This window comes from Lepidochelys olivacea (genome assembly GCF_965140295.1).
Source record: "Lepidochelys olivacea isolate rLepOli2 genome assembly, chromosome: 14".
NCBI lineage: Eukaryota > Metazoa > Chordata > Testudines > Cheloniidae > Lepidochelys > Lepidochelys olivacea.
In genome coordinates this window covers 20332271-20356373 of record NC_140424.1, presented here as the reverse complement: position 1 = coordinate 20356373, position 24103 = coordinate 20332271, and the positions used below count along the sequence as shown (strand labels likewise).

General features: G+C 44.6%; 1 protein-coding gene across 1 annotated transcript in view; it reads right to left on the bottom strand.

The window, feature by feature from the left end:
- Window positions 1–24103, bottom strand: part of TRIM16 (tripartite motif containing 16) — a 195218-nt gene that overhangs the window by 145112 nt on the left and 26003 nt on the right. Inside the window, exons 3-6 of the transcript XR_014714020.1 lie at window positions 10994–11187; window positions 9381–9447; window positions 9107–9286; window positions 913–1076 (exon numbers count right to left, since the gene is read on the bottom strand). The gene's annotated coding sequence lies outside the window, so the exon portion shown is untranslated. Of the gene's footprint in view, window positions 1077–9106; window positions 9287–9380; window positions 9448–10993; window positions 11188–24103 lie in introns of the transcript that reaches the window.

The following is a 24103-nucleotide window of genomic DNA, read 5'->3' as shown; positions in this document are numbered from 1 at the left end:
GGTTTGTATTAAATTAAAATAAGAGGAATATGGCATCCCATTTGCTCACCAGTTCAATTCCAGACCAGGTTGACAGCAACTGGAAGTCATTACCATTGGGTTCCTGTTTGTTGGCCCGTATGAAATAATTGGTGTATACTAGCCTTTTTAGTTGCTCTCACTGTGCAGCCCCAATGAATAGCAAGAGCAGGAGGCTAGTGTAGACAAGGCAGTGATGGCTGCTGACATTTCAAATACCAGGTCATCTAGACCTGCTCTGACACAGTGATCAAAACAACAGTGACTGTTCTAGTCTAGTCCTGCTCCCACTGATGACAATGAAGGAACTGCACTGATTCCATGGATGATGGGAAATTTTAGGGGGGGAAAAGGCCAGTACAGATCCAGCTTTTCATTTGGGCCCTAAACCAGGAATAGTATTTTTCATTAATTTAAAAAGTTTTCTCCTCTAAACTGAGCCCTTCCTTCCTTGGACTTTCAGCCTCTCATCCCCCCACAGTTCTCCCCACAAGTGGTGGAAATAAGCTACATAGGTTCAGCCTACCATAATTGAGTGATGACTGCAAGAAGATTAAAAGAATTAATCCCCATAATATATGGAAAGGATCAGGAGTGTTTCATCTCCTTTTCCCTTTACAAACAATCTCAAGTTTCTTTGGGGGAGGGGAGGATAATGGAAATTCCTGTGGATCATTCCTAGGGGGTTGGAGAGATTTTTTTTCAGCTTCTCCTGCCCTCCCGCGTTGTAAAAAGAAACAATCTTTGCAGAGCATGTAACTCACAATGGGCTGAAACATTATCTCTAAAACTATTTGCCTGCTTCCTGCTAATGTAAACATATTAGACGTGTGTATATATTTCTTAAGCAGCTAAAAAAAAAAAGTAAATGGAGGTAGATGGTCTTTCATGCTTTTGAGCAGAATGTTGTTATAAACTTGGGTCATATTTACAGCTGAACACCGCACGAAAGTGTGCACAGGCTGCTATACATTTGTTATTCAGTCCAATAGTCTTTTTTTAACTGCAGCAGGAATTTGCGTTCCGTTGCCTTTACCATGAGACACACCACAGCCTTCCTGGAGAAGAAAGAAGAGGCACCAAGGGTCAGTCTGATATCTCAGCACTTAATACACTTTCACAGTACTTGGGGTCACAGCATACCAGGAGTTAAATCCCCACCCTAATGAGCTGTGTGGGGTTAAAGCAGAGAAAGCTGAAACCAAGGTTAAGGAAATGTTTTAAACCACCATCACCACCCACGAAAAAAACCCCAAAGTCACCCTAATTGTAGAATCATCTGAGCTGGAAGGCAGCTCTCCTGGACCAACTCCTGTAACAGCAACTCTAGCCCAGGGGTGGGCAAACTTTTTGGCCTGAGGGCCACATCAGGGTTCCAAAACTGTATGGAGGGCCAGGTAGGGAAGCCTGTGCCTCCTCAAACAGCCTGGCCCCCGCCCCCATCGGCCCCCTCCCACTTCCCACCCCGTGACTGCCTCCCTCAGAACCTCCAACCCATCCAAACCCCCCTGTCTCCTGACTGCCCCCCAAGACCCTCTGCCCCTCATGCAACCCCCCGCCCCCACTCCCCGCCCCCTTACCATGCCGCTCAGAGCAGCAGGACTGGCAGTCATGCCACCTGGTCGGAGCCAGCCACACTGCCATGCAGTCTAGCACACCAGGGCTGGCGGCATGGTGAGCTGAGGCTGCAGGGGACAGGGAACAGCAGGGGAGGGGCCGGCAGTAGCCTCCCCAGCCAGGGGCTCAAGGGCTGGGCAGGACAGTCCCACGGGCCGCAGTTTGCCCACCTCTGCACTAGCCCAATGAACTACATAATACACTCCAGAGTTTGATTAGAACAATACCCTTCACACTCCCATGGCGCCTTTGATCCAAAGATCTCAAAGTGCTTTAACCAATAGGTTGGTGTAATTTTCCCTGTTTTACTAATGGAGAAAACTGAGGTCTAGGTAAGTTAAGAGTCCTACTCAAGGTCAACCAGTAAGTCAATATCAGAGCTGGTAATAAGTCTTCTGACTCCCAGTTCCCTACCAGACTGAAGTGGCTGCCTCAGGGAACAGAGGACCAAATGTAGACCAACTTCCTGGCTCCAGTCTGTACCCGCTGCATTCCACTCCTGCCCCATCACAGTCCAGCCCTGCGGACTCCCAGTACCCACTGCACTCAACACCCGTCCCTCTGCAGTTTAGCTCTGCAGAAGTACATTACCTGCTGCACTGTACGCTAAAGGAGAAGGTTGGATATTATACCTGGACATAAGCAAATCTTTAACCATCCCGGGACCCCACCTCCTCCTGGGACCCTCCCTTCCCCCATCCCGCTCAGTGCTGATGTGTTTTTTTATTTGTCTCTCTCCTCTGGTTGTTCTTTTCTAATGAAAGAATTGTTTTGGTTTGAAAACAATCTTTATTCCATTAACTGAAAGCAAACAGAGCCCTGCAAAGCAACAGGCAATTTTCTTACACCTTCACAGTGCATCGTCTGCACCAATCACAATCACCTCCTAGCATTACAAGCACTGCACTCCCGAGCATAGCAACAAATATCAGTGGCTTTCAGCTTCAAATTGCTGCCTCAAGGCATCCCTGATCCTTATGGCCCCGCACTGCGCCTCTCTAATTGCCCTGGTCTCTGGCTTTTCAAATTCAGCCTCCAGGCACTGAGCCTCAGCACTCTAGCCCTGAGTGAAGCTTTCACCCTTCCCTTCACAAATATTATGAAGTGTACAGCACGCAGCTATAAGCATAGGAATATTGTCATCAGCCAGGTCCGGCTTCCCATAGAGGCAGCGCCAGATGGCCTTTAAACAGCCAAAAGCACACTCAACAGTCACTCTGCACTTGTTCAGCCTGTTGTTGAACTGGTCCTTGCTGCTGTCAAGGTGCCCTGTGTATGGCTTCATAAGCCACAGCATTAAGGGTTAGGCGAGGTCTCCCAGGATCACAATGGGCATTTCCCCTACGGTGATCTTCTGGTCCAGGAAGAAAGTCCCTGCTTGCAGCTTCCTGAATAGGCCAGTGTTCCGAAAGATGCATGCGTCATGCACCTTTCCGGACCAGCCTCCGTTAATGTCTGTGAAACATCCACGGTGATCCACAAGCACCTGGAGAACCACTGAGAAATACCCCTTCCAATTAATGTACTCAGTGGCTAAGTTATCTGGTGCCAGAATTGGAATATGCGTGCCATTTATCGCCCCTCCACAGTAAGGGAAGCCCATTTGTGCAAAGCAATCCACGATCTCATGCACGTTACCCAGAGTCACAGTCTTTTGGAGCAGGATTCGATGATTAATGGCCCTGCACACTTCCATCAACAAGAGTCCAAAGGTTGATTTTTCCACTCTGAAGTGTTTAGCGACCAACCAGTAGCAGTCTGGAGTAGCCAGCTTCCACAGTGCAATCGCCACGTGCTTCTCCAATGACAGGACAGTTCTCATTCTCGTGTCCTTGTGCCGCAAGGCTGGGGCGAGCTCATCACACAGTCCCATGAATGTGGCTTTCCTCATCTGAAAGTTCTGCAGCCACGGCTCATCATCCCAAACATGCATGACAATTTGATCCCAGCACTCAGTGCTTGTTTTCCGAGCCCAAAAGCGGTGTTCCACTGTGATCAGCACCTCCATGAATGCCGCAAGCAATCTCATGTCGTAGCTACTATGTGCAGTGAGATTAATGTTGCACTCCTCTTGCCTTTGTAGTTTAAGGAATAACTCCACTGCCACTTGTGACGTGTAGTTAGAGCGAGCAGCATACTGGTCAGCAGTGCGGGATCCGTTCCTGCAGCCCGAAGAGGCAGACCGCACAGTACACAAACCATTGAAAGGTGGCACCAAATGCAGACAGAAGCACAGGGATTACTGAGATGCGAAGCACTGCATCACGGGGCATTGGGACAGGACCCAGGATGACCAGCGACCCCCTCCATCTTCCCACAACTCTTAGTGGCAGAAGAGGAAGAGATGTTCCACAGATTCATAGATATTAAGGTCAGAAGGGACCATTATGATCATCTAGTCCGACCTCCTGCACAATGCAGGCCACAAAATCTCACCCACCCACTCCTGCGAAAAACCTCTCACCTATGTCTGAGCTATTGAAGTCCTCAAATCGTGGTTTAAAGACTTCAAGGAGCAGAGAATCCTCCAGCAAGTGACCCATGCCCCATGCTACAGAGGAAGGCTGGCTTCCAATCTGCCCTGGAGGAAAATTCCTTCCTGACCCCAAATATGGCGATCAGCTAAACACTGAGCATATGGGCAAGATTCACCAGCCAGATATCCAGGAAAGAATTCTCTGTAGTAACTCATATCCCACCCCATCTAACATCCCATCACAGGCCATTGGGCCTATTTGCCATGAATATTTAAAGATCAATTAATTGCCAAAATCATGTTATCCCATCATACCATCTCCTCCATAAACTTATCGAGTTCAATCTTAAAGCCAGATAGGTCTTTTGCCACCACAAATTAAAACATTCCGTGAGATAGCTTCTTAGAGTGCACTGCTCCGAATACCGCTGCAAGCACCGCAAGGGTGAACACGCTATTGTGCAGGCAGCTGACAGTGTGAACACACAACAGCAGTTTCCCTTCAGCGCTCTCTGAGCAGCGCTGTAACTCTGCCAGTGTAGACATACCCTTAGAAGGCAATGGCCAGCAGATCTACGGAGCACTGGATCCACACTCAACCGCTGGCCTGCACCTCCCCTGCCTATACCCTATTTGCACAGAAGTGTGCCCTGTGTGGGCCATTTCTGCTGCACTGGGGCAGTAGTTCTCAATCTTTCCAGACTACTGTACCCCTTTCAGGAGTCTGATTTGTCTTGCGTACCCCAAGTTTCACCTCCCTTAAAAACTACTTGCTTACAAAATCAGACACAAAGATACAAAAGTGTCACAACCACACTATTCCTGGAAAAGTTGCTTACTTTCTCATTTTGACCATATAATCATAAAACAAATCGATTGGAATATTAATATTGTGCTTACATTTCAGTGTGATACTTGAGCCTGATTTTCACTTGTAAGCCAAGACTGAAGCCAGAGCCCTGGAAGGCAGAGTTGAAGCCTGAGTCCTATCGCATGGGGCTGAAGCATGTAATTTACCTTTGTGGGGCTCCCTGTGGCATGAGAACCCAGGTAATTGCCCTGCTTGCCACTCCCTAATGCTGGCCCTTCACTTGTGACCCCCCCTAAACTCATTCCATGACCTCCCTGGAAGTCACAACCTCCAGGTTAAGAAACACTGGTCTAGATGAGTTGAGTCTCCCTAGAAGACCTCTGTGTTCCCCCAGGAGTACAGATACCCCAACACTTGAGGCTTTTAGCAGCCTTGACAGAGGAGGATTTGCTCCCTCAGCCTTTCTCTTGTCTGTACCTTGTGTCTCTCAGACTCCCATTCACTGGCTGGGAGTTGCACAGGGAAAGCAAGGGCATTTTCTGACAAAAGCCATATTGCTTGATAGGAGTCCAATGTTGGTATCTTGTGAGTCATTAATAGAGCACAAACCAAGGGCCTTAACCCTGCTGCCCTTGAGTTATCCCATTAGCACAGAGGTACTGATGTGAGCTGTACTGATGTGGGCTGCTCGTGTCCGCCTTGCTTTATGAAACCATTCTACTCATAAACCTCCTAGGGTTTTGCAGCATTTGATGCACCACAAATTAAAGCAATAAACAAAAATTCAGAGGGAAACCATCACTGCCAATTAGACCGTCTGGATTTCATTTTTATCCAAACCAGACTGGGATAAAGATAGAACTCTGGACACAAAGGCAAACAACACTGTGACTCCACCTCTGGCTCTTCTCCAGTTCCTTGGCCCGTGGCACAGAGAGGCAAGGCCTGACTTGGCATCTTTTCAGCCAGATCTAACGTATATTAACCACTCTCTTTGGAAATAAAATACGCGCCAAGGAAGCAGCCCCAAGACTCCCCCACACACACAGGCCTTGGCACGCTCTCAAGCTAAGTAATTGTGATGAGTCCTTTCACACTACCATCAGTCTCCTCTCTTTATTTTGCAAAGAACATTTAATACCCACAGGTCCTAGCAACATCTGCAAGGTCTGCTGTCCCACAAAGGAGGGGAAACGTTGAGAGTTTCAACTTGCAGAATTCTCTGCAAATTCTCCTCTCAGGATTTGATCCCCTTCTTCCTCTCCTGGAAGTGGCTGAGTATTAGACATTGCACCCAAAAACCAATGGATCCCCAAAGGCTTTGGGCTTCCACCCTGCCTCTTGGCCTCCTCTGCTATCCCAGTGCCTCCAGTCACTGCTGCCAGGGGATCTCCTTTACTCACTTGAAATATCCCTTTCCCCTCAGGAGGAGGGTACACAGAAAGCAGGGAAGTTATTGCAGACAGGTTCAGGTTTAATTTACCTACTCGAGTCCAGAAGGTTTCCAGGGGTATAAGGCTGCAGACAGCAGCCATCCCACCCCACACCCCAAGATACCATCCCAGCCTTCTCCCTTCATCTGAGCAGGTTTCAAACCTCACAGAAAAGACTCCGGGGGTGTCAAAGGAAGATAGAGAAGGTCTGTGCCATGGAGACAGCACTCTTCCCGTCTTCTACACTCTCCAGTTGGAATTCACTGACTCTCTATCCCCTCCATTTGTGGGATCTATTACCCTATGTAGTGACACTGGGAGATGAGTGATATTTTTTCAACAAATAGTAATTTTGCCCCAAAAAAATGCATTTTGGGAGGCACCAAAATTATTAGTGGATTTGGCTAGGGGAAAAAAAGAACATAAAAAATTTGGAAATGTCAAAACAGTTTGTTTTGAGGGGGGGGAAATCTAAATGACCCATTTAGAGAACACTGATTCAAATCGACATTTCAGATCAACCTGAAAGAATTTTTTTCTGGTTTTCATTTCAGGAAGAAAAAAAAAAAAACAATTTTTTTTTTCAGTTCAGCCAGCAAACCTGCAGGGAGGAAGGGAGCAGGGAGGAGGCCAATCAATTATTTGTTCAGCTCTAGTGATGCTATCATTATATAGTGACTTTGATAGACTTAAACCAGGTGTACCTCCAAGTTTAGATGCAGTTTATCGTGGTTCACGGAGCAAAATAAGCTATCCTGGCAAAAGCACTTTTATTGCATCTAGACTAGCACTTTTGCTGATATAGAAATGTCAACCCCCACCCCCACAAGTCACACTCCTAACCAACATTACTATACTGTCAAAAGTCTCTAAGTGTAGACCCTGGCCCACGTCATCACCTTCTCATATGTGAGTGCTAGAAGATCATTTTGAACTAGTATTATCATGGCAGCCAAATCCAAAGCAGCAGGCTCAGGCTACTTATTCCTATTTGGTACCTGTCAGTCCTTTCCTGGTAATTCAAACAGTTATTGGCAATTAATTATGTAAAACAAACAAAGTTCAGAGCTGTAGAGCATTCCTCCTAAATGCTTCTAAGGTTGCCTGTGTTAGAACTGGAGAAGGCCTCCTGAGTGGTTCTGCCATTGTGAGATAGAGCCACTTGCATTATGCTCTTCCCTATCATGAAAGGCAATCACAGTTTCATTGTCTGGTTTGGATGCTGATTTGAACCTGTGGAATTAGCCCCTCCCCACGCAGCTCCCTGACTAGCAGTCAGTGTGCTATGGCAAAATTCAAACAGCTCAAGGTCTGAATTTGTGTCAGGGTTCTGGGTATGGAGTAAAAGTCAGAAGAATCCAAGTCAAAGCCAAAGTCAATGCTGTGAGCTCAGGAGCGGAATCAGTCATGGCAGTTCGCTGGGGATCCACATTGTTGCCTGAACACTTCCTGCTATGTCCAGTTGGCTTATATGGGATCAAGTGGTCAACTGGGAACCTTCAGGGCAGCAGCCAATCAGGTCTCTCAGATGGGACTTCAGTGTACATCTGCTGCGGTGTGCAGATCATAGGAAGCAGCTGGGTTACAGCTTGTGGTATGGTGGTGTCTGTTACCTGATGGCTCTCCTGACCTGTGTTCAAGTCCTGTTAATCCTTCTGCAAGCCTGTTCTCCACAATTACCAAGGTCCCCCAAATTTTCCAAACCCTTACATTTGAAAATTAGTGGCAAGGCTTAGCAGGACATTTGCAGGGCTTTGCAATGGCTTCTTTCAACTTTCCCAGCACAATATCTTTCTCCCAAGCCTGTATTTAGGCTTGGAATGATTAGATTATTGGTAAGTGTCAGTAAACATTGATTTCACCATACACACATCAACCACCAAAAAATCTTTCCATTGATAATGATCAAAATTTATAGTTAGGCAAAGTGAGAAAAATGCTGTTTGAGAATTTAAGAATAAAAATCCAGGGATTTTTACTTTTAAATTAGGCTTGTAACAAATGGGCTAGCGAACAAATAGTAAAGACTGGTATGATGTACTGATTTAAGGATATTTGCTCTGGATATTTTGACATGTGATGTTGGCAATTTGTGTTTTAATGCTTTGCAAAGCTCTAACTTTTTGAATCTCATGTCTACTGTAATTAAATAATTGTCTGATTCCTCCCCCCATAATTTCCTGCAACTGTGAAAATTTAAAATCTATAAAATTTGAAAAAATTGCTAAAAATAAACATTGATATTAGCTGTCAAAATTATTTTAAAAAATTGAATTCTGCCAAGACTACTTGTATAGCATGCATCTGAAGAGTCGATGCAAAAGATCTGAATGCCCTTTATAGGTTACTGTAGTCTTAATTGCAGCCAAAACTGCTCAAACCACTGAAAGATAATGAGCTATTTCTGTAGAATTATCCTCTTCCCAATGCTAACTCAAATGCATGCTTGTGGGCTAGGATGACTATTATAATCCAGGAGCTTGTTATCCATAATTAGCCATTCCAAGTCTCTGAAACACAATGAATGCATTAAAATTTGGGCCAGCAGCCTTGTATAACAGTCTGATTAACCTTGCACATAGCAGGGTGCAGAAATGGAATTAAAGCTCTTTGCATAAGATACAGAGATTTCCCACCATTTTGTATGTGTAAAATTCATGAGTTTTTGTTGAAAACATTTTATTTTATTTGTTACATAAACCAGACTTAGCCTATGGCTTCCTCATCAGCTATCACATCTCCTAAGCCCACCTGCCTGCCTCTTTGAAGCTCCACATAACGCCACCTTCATCCATGTAAATGTGCTTGGGATCAAATTTCCTGCCGAGGTTGCAGAATTCCAAGGAGCCCAAAGATTGTGGAATGAAATAGACTTTTACACTGGAGGTGTAAGATCCACTGAGCAATTTGGGACCACAGTATTTCTGTTGCCTGAAAGGACAAAAGAAGAAGCCCACTTATGGCCAGATCCAAAGCCCACAGTAGTCAATGGGAGTCTTAAATTGGGATGTATTGGGAGGCTCACCAGTGTGAGTGATGGGTGGTAACTGGGAGACCTGGGTGGCAACTGTCCATTCCTTGGGCATGGGGAACTGTGGAGGGAAAAGAAAGTTGATCTACACCCTTCTCTCATTCAGTTTGCATCACTGTGGCTTTAGAAAAGGCCATGTGCCCAGTTCTGCTCTTGATGTTATGCAGGTGACCCCACCAATCGTAATTCGTCATCCACACATTGGCCAGTCTGTTTGTCTGACAATTGACCTCAGCACAGTAGCATCTGTGTAACCGAGAGCAGACCATGGCCCCCTTCTATCTAAGGGAACATGGCAGTAGGGACTGACGGGGATAGATGGAGGCCATAGACAAACAAGTGGGCAGACCTGGCAACCCCAAGGCTGGGTTCAGCTGGGTGCAGAGGGCCAGCATGGGGCCGATGACCCATTTACCACCCATCTACCAGCAGAGCTTGCTCCTGTGTTGATACTAGGATCAACACAGGGCAGCAGGCAAGCTGCTGGAACATGCTCTATTCAGAGTCTCCCAGTGGCTGGATCAGCCCTTGGCACAGGCTAGGGTAATTCTGAGAGTTGTCCTAACTTGTGCTGTTACTGACACAGTTGGTATCAGGCTTGCAGCAGCAGGGAGTTGCCGGACAACAGGACCTGACTAGTCACACCTCTTCCCACCCCTGGTCTGCTCCCACCCTAGATCACTCTCTGGGTGTTTCAGCAGGCGTGGTGCAGCACTGGTGAAATTGTGCCACTGCAGCATATCTGGCGAAGATGCTCGAGGCTGACAGGAGCAGCATAAGCTATGTTGGCAGGAGAACTCAGCCGCCGACAGCACCGTGCACACAAACGCTTATGTTGATGTAACTTATGTCGCTCAGAGGAGTGGAATATTCACATCCCTGAGCGACGCACGTTTTGCTGACATAGGCTGAAGTGTAGACGTAGCCTAAACCAGGGGTGGCCAACCTGAGCCTGAGAAAGAGCCAGAATTTACAAGTGTACATTGCCAAAGAGCCACAGTACTACGTCAGCAGCCCCTATCCGCTCGCCCACCACGGCTCCCAGGACCTCCCACCCACCGGCAGCCCTGCCGATCAGCGCCTCCCCCTCCCTCCCTGCACCTGCCGATCAGCTGTTTTGTGGTGTGCAGGAGGCTGTGAGGGGGAGAAACAAGGACACAGCAGACTCAGGGGAGGGGGCGGGAAGGGGTGGAGTGGGGGCAGGGCCTGGGGCAGAGCCAGGGGTTGAGCAGTGAGCACCCCCCGGCACCTTGGAACGTTGGTGCCTGTAGCTCCGGCCCCGGAGTCGGTGCCTAGACAAGGAGCCGCGTGTTAACTTCTGAAGAGCCACGTGTGGCTCCAGAGCCACAGGTTGGCCACCCCCGGCCTAAACCAATATAAGATGGGTTTAAACTGTCATTACAATCCACTCACAAAGTTGCACCAGTTAAACTAAATCAGTTTAAAGTCATCTCTTTAGTTAAACTGGTGCGGTTCTGTGCATAGACCAGGCCGTAGGAAGTACATAGGCCTCATGCAGGCCCTCTGCAAAGGGGTGAATTTCACCCTAAAGAAGGATCAATGCATTTGGGACCTTCTTCACTGGAGTTTTGTAGAAGGAAAGTTACCCTATTTGGTATTCTTCTGGGGTCGTTTCCTGGAGGTTTCTATTTCTAACTCCCAATGACTTCTTGTGGGGAATGCATTTTTACAAAAAGGTCTGTGCTCATAGAAGTTGACAGGATTGGAAACAGAAGGTCTGTATGTAGCAACAGGCCAGGTACCGCATGGAGAGCAGCAATCGCACAGGAGATAGTAACACCTGAAAAACACAAGAGGAAAGGCTGTTGTTTTCCCCAACCTGAGCATGGTAGTAGGAGTTGTGTCTCCTGGCTAGAACAAGAAATAAGAGCCTCCAGGTTTTGAGCCCTATTCCTACCTCGTGGTCAGAGTAAGAAAACTGACTCCTGGGTTCCATTCCCTGATCTTGTGCGACCTTGGGCAAGCCACTTGAAACTCTCTGTGCCTTGGTTTACCAGTCTGTACAATGGCTATAATCATTCTTACCTGTCTCACAGGAGTGTTCTGAGTCAATAAGTGTTTGGAAAGTGTTCATGGATGATTTAATTGGGTATGGGTCCTGCTTTTGAGCAGGGGGTTGGACTAGATGACCTCCTGAGGTCCCTTCCAACCCTGATATTCTATGATTCTATGATTCTTGGGTGAAAGGTGTTATAGAAGGGCAAATTATTATTCAGTGAAAGGTACAGAAACTTCTTTACTACACTTTCACAGTTTCCCCATAAACAAAAACACACTGTTGCAGCTTCTTCAGTTTCTTTAATCATCTCCTCTTAAAGAATGAACTGCTGGCATAATTCAGAAGGCGCACGCCTTGGAAAGACAGAAAATGTATGGCATTGTGTCCAGCCTGTGTTTGAAATGGTAGAAGACCTTGAATAAGCTTTTTATGGTCCCCATGGCTTTGCTTGACCATAATGTCAGCTTGTAATTAGCAACAGATACCACATCTGTCACTCGAGATGTTATCATCAATCTTCTTGTGTTTCAAAGTGAGGAGAGGCATGTAAATTATGGGCAATTAGGTCTCTGAAATAGGCTTTATGGGGTTTGAAATATTTGCAGAGGGACTGGGATGCCTGGAGTCTGTTGCAAAGATACCAGTCGAGAAGGCAGCGAAACAGATAGTAGAGCAGCTCTGAAACTGGTGGCAGGTCTCTTATAGAAAACCTACTGCCTCCTTTTAGGCCATTGAAGTAGGATTTCTGTAGCTTTGCAGGTAAGATTTAAGAGGGTCTGTACATTTTCAGAGAAGGAGTGAACGGACAAGGCAGTAACTGCTTTCCTGATTCTGTAACATTAAGTGGTTTGCTCAGATTCATTCATAAAGCAGAAATACAGAAATCAGAAATAGGGAAAGACCAATTACCTCATACAGCTGATTGCAGCCAATGCAGACCTGTTTTTTATTCCACATTTTTCTAGTGCCTAGCTAGTTTTAAATATCCCAACTAAGGCCCGTTGGAAATATTCTGCCTGAAGTTTTGTCGATGGAAAATTGGATTTTCAATCAAATGAATATTTTCATAGAAAGTGTCTGCTTGCCTCAAAAATTTCCATTTTTTCATCCAGAAACCAAAACCATTTGTTTTCAGCCAAAAGTTTTTCTGGTTCTGGTCAAAAATGACCTGTGTTTAGCCATATATTTGAGGTTTGGGGGTTTTCTGTCTTTCAGCACAGTTGAAATTTTCCACTGAAAATTTTAACAAAAACAAATAAAAATCATTTTCAGCAAAATTTTCTGCAGAAAAAGAACATTTTCTGACCAATTCTAATCACTTCCCTTGGGAGCCAATCAGATTGCACTCTCAGAGTCAGGTCCATATATCTGATTTCATATCATTACAAAATGCTCTGTTCCTTCCTTGTCTTGGCCTCCCACAAAGAAGTCAAGTTGTCCCCATAACATCACTTCAGTGGGACTCCCCAAGATGCCAGCTAGAACAGAATTTGGCCCCATACTATCTGTGTGGTGTTAAATTCTCTCCTTTCATTTGTTGAAAGAATTCAGACCTTGCTCGTCTGCTCCAATAAGGCATCCACCGCTGGTAAAAACACAGCCAAAAAAGATTATCTGCCTTCAAACGAAATTAGTGTATGTTGAGAAAAGAGTTAAATTTTGTTCCCTTTATGGTTGCAACCACATCTTCCAAGCTGTTAACCTGGAGCTGAACTTCAGATAATACAACCCTAACCTTGCTCCTTTATAAAAGCCAGCAGTCAACTGCTACTTTGTGTCCTCCCCAGCTCTATAATGTCTTGTTTTTCTTTTCAAGGGGAGACAGCTACTAAATCTAAACTCCCTTCCACTCCTTAGCACTCTTGGGCTTCTCCCCAGCTGCAATGCTTTTCCATCGTCCTTGCTCTCGGTTAAATAAACATTATGACACTTACTGATTGCTTTAACAAACTTCACTGTTCCATGTTCTCAAAAAAGCATGATTATCTTTTTACAAGGAACATTCTTTTCCTGTCGCTATGCCTACTTCAGCATCATCCAGCATTATAGCCAAGGTTTGCAAAAGTGACTAGCGATTTTGAGTGACTCCATTCTTGCCCATCTTGAAACACCTTGAAGAGGGCCTGGTGCCAAATCCTCAGCTGATGTAAATCGTCATAGCTTCACTGACTTACTGGTGTACAACAATTTACACAAGTTGAGGATATGGCCCCTAATTTTCAGAGAATGAGTGCTCAGCATTTTCTGAAAATCTCCCTTTGAGATGACTCAAGTTGGGACCCAAAATTGACAGACAGACAGACACTAACTCCCATTATAGTATCAAGAATAGCAAAGGAAGGTTAGTTAGTTTTGATCCCAAAACCAGGATCCAGATTTGGTTTCCTGTAATTTGCAACTAAATTGCAGAGTCCATAAATATTTCTGGCAAATAAGTTATTTTAACAACCATTCATCAACTTCATATACTATTTCCTTAAGATGATAACCTGTGTTTTAAAAATTACATGGAGAAGGGAAACTGCAATTTGCTTTAGCCAAACCAAAATAACATTCAGCCCAGCCATTTGGCGTGTGTTGGCTGCTTCCCTGCCGATAAGTGCTTACCAGGCCAGCCTGTGAAATACACAGGCTCAGAGACAGAGTGTTTTATCATAATTTATCTTATTATTGCAAGAAATGAGCTTATTTTGATTCCCCTAAAACATAACCGCTTTTCTGTTGGTTCAAACCTGGTGATGTCTATCATCTTTTCACTTTTCCATTCTACTAATCACATCAGAACAACATGATTTCTTTTAATGACAAAAGTCCTAAGAAATGCTTAGTTTTCTCACTTTTCTCCACTTACAATTTTATTCGTGTTTTTCCCCTATAAATAACAGGCCAGATCCTCAACTGTATAAATCAGCAAACGCTCTATTGAAGTCAAAAGAACTATGGCGATTTAGACCAGCTTAAGAATCTGCCCCAGTAATCTCAGTTCATATACAGCATGCAGGACAGCACAAGGAGATGATCATAAAGATAGAGGGGTACTGGGCATCTAATCAGAGAGAAAGTATATTCTATTTATCCAGTTATCAATCAGGGCACTTATATGGTCCTCATCTTCATGGCATCTGAGGCATGGATCCACAAAGGTACTAAGCCCAGTTTTTATACGTTCCACTGAGATCCACAAAAGCCCCTTCCAGTCCAGTACCCTATGATGAACAGCCACCATCTGCTCCATCAGTAACCTTGCCCCTGCTTACCTGGACTCCTTCCTACCGTTATTCTTTCTTCGGGCCTTTTCCCCAGCCCCTTCCTGGTGCTTTGTAACAAGCAACACTACACAGGGCTTCTCCTGAGAGGTTCAGTTCCTACCCTTGTGTCAGGGTCAGCCACAAGAGCTTGCTCCACTCTTGTGTGTTCTGGGTATTCTTCCCCTGCAGCCCTGGCATCCTCCTTGCCCGGCAGGAGCCATTCTGTTCCCCACAATTCTCTCCTTTCTTTAGTACCAAGAGAGTAACTGCAAAGTTCTTACCTCTCCCACTGCAGCCAGCTTCTGCTACCAACTTCCTCTCTTTACAGCATCACACAGCTCCTCCCTAGCTGGGCTTCATCTCTAATTAGGCCTGGCCCACCATCCAGGTGCAACCAGGTGGGTTAACTGGCCTCGTGCCTACATTAACCCTTCCACCGCCTGGGTGGGGTAGACACCCCGTCACACTTGGTTTACAGTTTTATACCTCGCTACATTAAATTGGAATTTTCTGTGTCTTTGGAGGGTAAAAGAAGCATGGCATGAACAGAGAAGAGGATTACAAAAACGCAGTTCAGTGTACTGTCTGAAGCCCTGACTGGGTATCCTTCCCCTTCTGTTTCATACAGAGGGCCTAAATCTCACACATGGCCAGCACAAGATGGGAGCAGGAGAGAGCAAAAGTCACTTTATGCCACCTCTGCAGCTCTCCTGTTGTGCCTCATGACTTAGGTACAACTGCCTATGGCCCCAATGGGGACATGGTGGCAGCTGGGAGAGCCACAGCACCGCAGAGCTCCATGCCCCATTTTCTAGGCCACGCTGCAATTCAGGGGACATTCTACAGAGATGTTACACAAGTTCTATATCAAGCAAAGGCTCCCACTTCATCAGGGGACTTCCACAGCAGCTGGATCCACCAGTTCCATGGGGCCCTTTGTGCCAGGTTATAGCATGACAAGCAGTCATGCCTAGAGACTGTAACGCATCCAAGGTTTGGACTGAGAAGCTCTAAATACAGGGACTTGATGCCTGCATGATCCAAGAAGTGGAGGAATTGGAGAGCTGGAAGATTCAAGGTATGGAGACAGCAGGACTGTAAGGTGAACTGAGGAAGCCTTTAAGAATCTGGGTATTTGAACAACATGTGTTGTGAGTGCTGTGTCTTGCTTTGGTCTCTGTGAATTAAAAGTTGATCTTTTCTTGTGACTCAGAAGGGACTTTTTTGGAATAGTCTCAGTGGATGAGTTGGCTATTTACCCCAGAGTTGGGGGTATAAAACATCTTGAACATCAACAGATTATTTCCACTCTCAACTCTTTGCAGGTTATAACAGTTATGTTTAAAGTGCCACATCCTTCGTAGACATTTGCTTTTATTAACAAAGAATGCATACGTGCACAACCAGAAAATCCTACGCTTAGATGGTATACTGTGGGTTATATAATAGGCTCCAATTCACCTTATGTGAGAACTGCATATCCAGTGGCTTTCCTGATATAGCAGAATAAATTATTTCTTTGAGATTTAGCCATTCATGACAAATGAACTACCAGCAGGACCAATCTCAGCAGAACTGAAAAATAGAGTTAGGTGGGACTATTCCAACAGTTGTTTGTTTGTTTGTTTTAAATCAGAAAATGCGGGTTAATCTAAATAGATACTGTTTCTGGGATGGTTTGGTTTCAACAAACCTCCTGATTCTAAAAATTATTTTTCTTAGGTTTTGAAATTGCAGAAATGGGATGTTTTGACATTTTCAGAAAGAACAGTTTTGGGGGTTTGTTCACAATGACTTTTTGTTTAAAATTGTTAGTTAATTCATACGAAAGATTAAAAAAACAGATGTCAAAATCAAAACAAAACTTTTCAAAATTATTGAGACAAAATGTTTTGATTGACCCAATCCATTTATTTTTGTTTGTTTGTTTGTTTGTTTTCTTTCATTATGATGATTGGTTTGTGAAACTTTTTCAAGATTTTGACTTTTCAACTCAGTTCGGGCTGGGAACAAATTCCAAAATTCTTGTGGGACAAGAAAACCATTTCCCACGCACCTCTACCACAACAGGATCTTTCTCATCACACTCAGTCTACTAAGCTGTGGTCTGATTGGCTTCTAAAAGGGAACAGTGTAATTATCGACAATCTATTATTAGCATTACAGGAGTTTCTAGAAGCCCTAAATGAGAATGTGGCGTCATTGTGCTGGGTGCTGTACAAACACATGGTGAGAGACTGTAAGATGTTCACAGCAAGGACTATCTACATAGGCAAGACAAAGTGGGAGGAACAGAGGCAGAGAGGGGTGAAGAGGTTTGCCTATGATAAGCCTTTCTGCTGGACCTCGGCACTGAGATGCATTTCACACTTCATACTGTTCTGCTCTGAAAAGTGACTTTGTAGAAATGGCACCTTAAGGATCCATATTTATGGTCCCTCCCTTACTCCAGAGCAAAGCTGTTCATCTTAAAAGTAAAAAGAGAGTGATTCTAATCTCCTGCCCCGCAAACTCCTCCTGGAATCTGAAAACCAAGCAGCATTCCTTCTGGCTCACACATCACCAGCAATCAAGATTTGGGGTGATCTGCTTATTTAAATATCTACTGATGATGCTCAAGCTGGAGTGGAATCTAGCCCCCTCTCCTAGGGATGTATTGGCTCTGAGCTACTTACTAAAACTTATTTTAGCCAGTGAAGTCAGCAGGACTGACGCTGAATATCCACAAGTTTGATTGTGGATATTGATTAAGGTGTCATTTTTGCATAGTGACTCTTTAATCACACTTTATGTTAAGATCCCACTTCTAAATGGTTAAGGATTAATAAATGATTATTATATGTTTAAATAAATGGTTAATCGATTGTAATAGAGTCCGGCAGGTCAGTGATTTGTGTATAACCATGGCTTATAACCATCTCTAACACCTTCTATCCAAGTGTCTTTAACCATCAACAACGCATTCTACTGATGTCAATGGCATGCTTATCACATCTGTTGATAATTTATTACCCCTTCGTAAACTGTTTATCAATGGAATCTTAATGTAAAATCCCATTTTGAAAAGTGAATTAGGCAGCTGGGGTGGAATTTTCAAAAGCATCTAAGCGAGTAAGGTGTTTAGCTCCCATTGGAAGTCAGTGAGATTTAGGTGCTTTGCTCATCTACATGATTTTGAAAATCCCAGTAGGTGCCTCTCTGCATTGTTACATACCTTTAAAAATATGGCCCTTCCTCATTCCACCATCAGATCATTAAAGTCTCCCCTTCCGCCTTTTGCCCCTCCCTTTCACCCTTGCAAATTGCTTACTTTTCTAAAATCATTTGTGCTCTCTTGTTTGTTCTGTATGTGGAACAAAATTTGCCTTTGTTCAGTTGCCCTCACCAATTTATGTCTACACCTGATATGAAAGATCAAAGAAAACACTGGGCTTCAGCGGCTTGGCGTCTTGTTGCCAAATGACTTGAGTAACCCTGATTGCCATTGACAAGGCACTTGCACAGGGAAATAGAGGGCTCCAGGAAGTTTGTTTTCAAATATTCTCATTTTGAATTGCACGTAGTTAATGAAACCCCTTACATTTTATCCAAAATGTCCTGTGAAAGATGCATTAAAGGAGATTGCAATGGCAAAGACCAAGTGTGCCGATGCTCTTGTGTCCACAACTTGAGGTGAGCCAGATGTTCATACCAAGCTACACCTGGTTAAGTTTCACAGCTATGCAAGTTCAGCCAATCAGGATTCAAGCATCCCATAACTCAGTCTCCCATCAAATAACCAGCTGAAAAGGCTTTTTTCCAAAACTAAAATGTGTGTGAATCAGTGCTCATAAAGGAGCCAGTTACCAGCTCCAGAGACTGAAGTCTTCTATTTAGCCCTGGAACAGACACATCAGCAGTAGCAAGACAGATCCTATACGGCCCCACCACTGAGCCTTGACCGTGTCCTGGAGGGACCATGTTTAGGACTGGGAAAGGCGTCTATTCTTCCTGTCCATGTAATCAATCACTTCTCTGCCAATAGGGCACAAATAGTGGAGGTGGTGGGGTTCGGGAGGGATGTAATAAAGGTAGGACACAACGGTCTTTTGCCAGCAGTGTCTCTTGGTTCAGCTTTCGTTGGGTTTGTTTAGTTTAGGTGTTGTTTTGTTCTGGGGGATCTTTGCACTACTATTGCGCAAAGGCTTATATTCACCAATGGTGTAGCTCTACTTCTCATCTGAGATGAATTTTGTCCCCCAAATTTAAAGAATAAAGATGGCAGAGGAGCCACCAAACTATTCCAGACATGGAGGGGCAGCTGCCTTTATTCCTTTTCTTAAAAACAAAACAAAAAATCAGAGCCACATTTCAGAAGGCTCAGAACACTAAATGATCCTTTTGGACAAAATATACAAACAGGTCAGTCTTAACATGTCTTAACAACAACAAAGCCATATGAGAAACTGGGGAATAGCTTAACAAATGTACAAAGCGATTGAGCAATAAATGAGGTCACATCTATGAAGCAATGGTGAACCCAGTAGAAGAAGCAGACTGTTTTTTGGCTTTTCTATCCAGCAAGAAGCAGGTTGCCAGAAGAGTCATGTAAATAAAATCCATGAAACCGAATAAAGTGGTCTACCAAACGAGAGGAAAAAGAGGCAGTTGCTTATCAAACACAACCAACAATTGCATACTGGTGAACCTGCCCTCGACAATCAGTCCCGGAGAATTTCTGTGGCGTGAATAACTTCTCTCTGTTACAGATGCTCCAGCAGAATCTCTCAGGTGCCTGAGTTCAGAGTCGACGTTCCAGAAACAATTAAATCACTTCAAAAGAGACGGGGGGAAGCCAGGCCCTGACAGCTACACGTTGGATCTTTACAAATCTCTTAATCCTGGGACCAGTAGGCAGCCAGAATGGCTGATGCTGTGACTCCAAATGCCAATGGATAGAGACAAGGTAGCTAAAGAATGGGCTACAGTGCTCCACTAGCCCCAGTAGCTGGTGATCTTCCCTCCATGGGGGGATGCTTGTTTGACACACATAATGCAGCTTCATTGGCCCTGCTCCTCACTGGCTGATGCCCCTATCCTATCCTCACCCTCAGCAACATGCTGTGGCACTGGGAGCCCCAGCAGAGCAGAGCTGCATCTTCCACCAGGAGGCGAGGAACCCTTAGCAGGATTCACCAATCCTGCCATTCTTCAATGGGCCCACATTGGCACCTCTGGATCAAGGACTCCATTGTTCTGCAGCCAGGGACGAATTAGGTCCTTAGCACAGAAGGCAATTTCTTTCATAGTAAGCCCAAAGCAAAAGAAACTGTCCAGCATGCAGCAGTGTCAGGGTTATCATTACGTGCATTGACGTCGGTCATAACAGACAGAGAATCTGTGTATCCAGCAGAGAGAATGGCATGACAACATTCATCCCTGCTCATCCTTAGTGTTTCAGGGGCATGCTAAGGGCAGAGCCATGGACTTGTCCCCTTCTGCACCACTGTGAGTATTGTCCCCACGCACCAGGAGCACTTGCTGTACCCTATAAAAGCGTGCCAGAGGCAGCACAAAGTTCTGCACCTCCGCACCTCGCATGCTGCGGGGCTGTGCCTTACGGCACAAATTGACCGAGTCATAAAAGCTGACGTGTAAGTAATAACAGAGGGGAATGTGGCCAGTTTTAGCTCATGTGCCTTTAGTGTGTAGTGAGGCACGAGCTCAAAGGACAAAAGACCCAAGAATGGCCAAGAATGACCCATCTACCCAAGAATGGCAAGTGTTCCCAAGTCACCTTGCCTCCTGGGATGCATTATTATTGGTGTGATTACAAACACGGCTGGGGAATGAGATGGCTACAGAGCTATGTGGCTCAAATAGACACCTGCATGTGCTAACGCCTTTATAGGCCAGGCAGAGTCCTCCTTTCCACCAACCCATTTTACTACTGTTATAGGCGACAGGTGCACTCCCCTATCAGATTATTTATTAGTGGCTGTTGCTTGCTCCAGGGCAAGAAAACAAATGATGGTAATTTGGGAGGATTCCATAGGATTTTACATTCTTCTCAAGAGCGCCCCCTTTTTTAAGTCAATGGATGTTGAAAAGAGACTTTAGTGACTTACCTCTTTCTAACATAAGCAATGCTTCATGCATCAGGAAAGGGAGCTATCAACATATGCCTGTTCCAAAGTAGCTTCTCAATTACAATGGACATGGGACTAGAGACCATGCTTACTACCAACCTCCTGGCTTAAGAGACCTCCCCGAAGTATCCTCAACATATGAGTTACAATTATGTTCCACCTTTACTAGTAGAGCATCTCTGTTCAACCAGTTTGAGTCCATCCATAGAAACACAGGAAATGCCAGACTGGATTAGACCTGAGCTCCATCGAGTCCAGTATCTTGTTTTCCACACTGGCCAATAACAGACATTCCAAAGGAAGATGTAAGAATGCCGCAGTAGCAGTCTGCATTCTACATTGGGTCTCATCCTATTCTCTAATAGTTAGAGACCGGCTGAAGCCCTAAAGCAGGAGATTTAATATCCCTTCCAAATATTTTCTAGCATTAACTACCATCCCTCTTGATATTCTTTTTATCCATATAAATGTCCAACCTCTTTTTGAATCTTGCTAAGAGTAGTCCCTTGAGTAGTTGCTTAAAATGGCTCTCAGTGTACTTAAAACCTCCATAAAGGGCCTCATCCCACATTGCCTGTACTCTAGTTATTTACTCACTTAGCCCTTACCCGACAAACAGACCAGTTGAAATCAGTGGAAATCTTCTCACTGATTTCTCTGGGAGCATAATTTACTGGGAGCAAAGACAGTTTAGGCTCCATCCTCAGATACACAAAGTTTCTGATGCCCCAGTCTTGGCCCAGCCAGGAGATGAAATGGACACTGGCACAGCTTAGAGCAGCTCCAGGACTGCTCTAAATTATACCATTTGAAACCAGCAACTGGAGCAGCTGAATGTCTGCAAGAGCATCCTATGCTCTGCAATGCTCCCTCCTGCCTCTGGCATGCCACTTGGTGCAAGAAAGGGGTGGGTGACATTATAGCCATCTATACCAGCTTTGTGCCACCCAACGATTCCCTTGAGATAGGGAGAATCCTTGCCTGCCCTTTTAAAGCAGCTTTACCACTACTTTTCACAGCTTCAGAAATATAAAGCAGCCAGAGCTGGGTCCCATCCTTAGTGCTTCAGGGGCATGTTGAGGACAGGGCCCTATGCCTGAATGGTATTTGGGGAATAATACAGATTATTTTGTATGGAATAATTATTTGTAGCATTAGGCCCCATCAAATTATTTTCTCAAGTGAGACACTCCCATTTTGTGTTTGTTTTTAATTTGATACAATACTGTAACCTTCACTTTCCACAGGGCAAAGTTCTCCTCGGAGAGAGAGAGATCATCCCCACAAATCTGATAGAGTTATTGCTCTCCGATTGTGAATGTCATTGTTGCTGCAGTGTCCCCTTTAGTCACTCAGAGACAACATTGTTCTGTCACTTTTTGCCAAGCCAACAAAAATACATAAAGCAAGACTGAAAATCTCTGGATGATCATGAAGCAAATACCACATGCATCTCAAAGGAAATCACATTTTACATTCTACAATAGCAGGAGGCTCACCTGGTTTTGTTTAGTCCCAGTATGACTATATGCTATTGGCTTTCCTCCAATGTATCTCTTTCAATTTTTGACTATGTGCAAGTGGTTCTCCTTACTTATCTAAAGCATTCTGCATGTTTGTTTTTCATTTAGGAACCCTGTTGATTTTTTTTTTAAACATCTGTTGTAAAAGCTGTAAGGGAAGTCAGCAATTCATGCATTCCAATCTCTGTCCCACAACAAGGTGCTTGAGATAAAGAAATTGGCTTGATGTAATTATTTGATACGGGAATGAAAGATTATATAGGCACTGCACATCTGTATCACAGCTACAGTTGATGGCTCTGAGTGTTGATTCATGTGCCAGGAATCAGGTGCCAAGGAAAATACATACTTTTTTTTAATATATATCCCCAACATATGCTTATATAAGCCTTACCTAGTATGCAAAGAAGATGACTTGAAAAAAAAACATTACAGTGGTGGAATAACACAGGAAATTATGCAACTGATACATGAACCTGAGAGCTGCAGATCCCATCTGGTAACATCTATCTTTTTACAAAGCTTTGGTAAAACAAGACAAATTATCCTCGTTCTCAAATCCAAACTTGTTGCTGTAGATTCAAATGGATTTTGCATTGACACAGCACACTGCAGTCTATACAAGCTGCACAAGGCGCCAGTGATTCACTCCTCATTCTTATCTATTGATGCAGGCTGAAATCCACCCCGGTACAAACATCCGGCTCATGGCCTCTGCATCACACAAGACCCACTGAAATCCACAGAGCTTAAATTGGATTTAAGTGGCACATATACATTGTACTGTCCTTCTGCACAAAGGTTCTGAGAGCAAGTTGCGACCTGACGTGGTAGTCACCGATGAGGCCCAGAAAAAGATCATCCTCGTTGATGTCACGGTCTCCTTTGAGAACAGGACCCCAGCCTTCCGCAAAGCCTGCGCTTGTAAGCTGGAAAAATACGCCCCCCTGGCCGACACCCTGAGAGCGAAGGGCTATGAGGTACAGATGGACGCCCTGATCATCGGAGCCCTGGGTGCCTGGGACCCCTGCAACAAACGTGTGCTGTGGACCTGTGGGATTGGTCGACACTACGCATGGCTCATGCAGTGCCTCATGGTCTCGGACGCCATCCGATGGTCCAGGGACATCTACATCGAACACATCACCGGCAACCGACAGTACCAGGAGGTGTGAGCCGGAACAACACTATGCATCAACTGTGAGAAAGGGACTGAGAGACTTTTTCCTTTGGACCATATGAACTGGAACCATAAACTCACTGAACATTAAATCTCACCAAATGAGGGTAAATCCATCCTCATCATCGTATCTGTTCATTATATTCCACACCTGAACATAGCCATTATATGGACAACTTATCCTCATATCTCAATTTCTGTACTTTGACCCGTTAACCTTTTACCCCCCAATTGGGGATATTGCAGATTATGTATTCCTTATGCCATCCGATCCTAAACCGAACTTTGCACCCCTTGATAATCTGTACCTTATTCCCTGATAACCAGAAACTTCTATTCTTAAACACTGTACCGTTTCTTTTATTTTAACATCATCTTAATAAAATTATTAAATCCTTCTGCACAAGGGTTAATTTCACCCATTTTGTTTAGCATTTAATCAGGATGGATAAACCAGGTGGGATAAAATCTAAGCTGAACTTTTGACAAAAACTTGAACTGACCCAAAGAAAGATTGTTTTTGAGAAAAGTGCACATATTTTCCCCATGTTATTTTCCATGTTTGCCTTTGAGGTATAGGAGGGTTGCATCCTGCTCTCTCTCTTCTTCAAGGAGTAG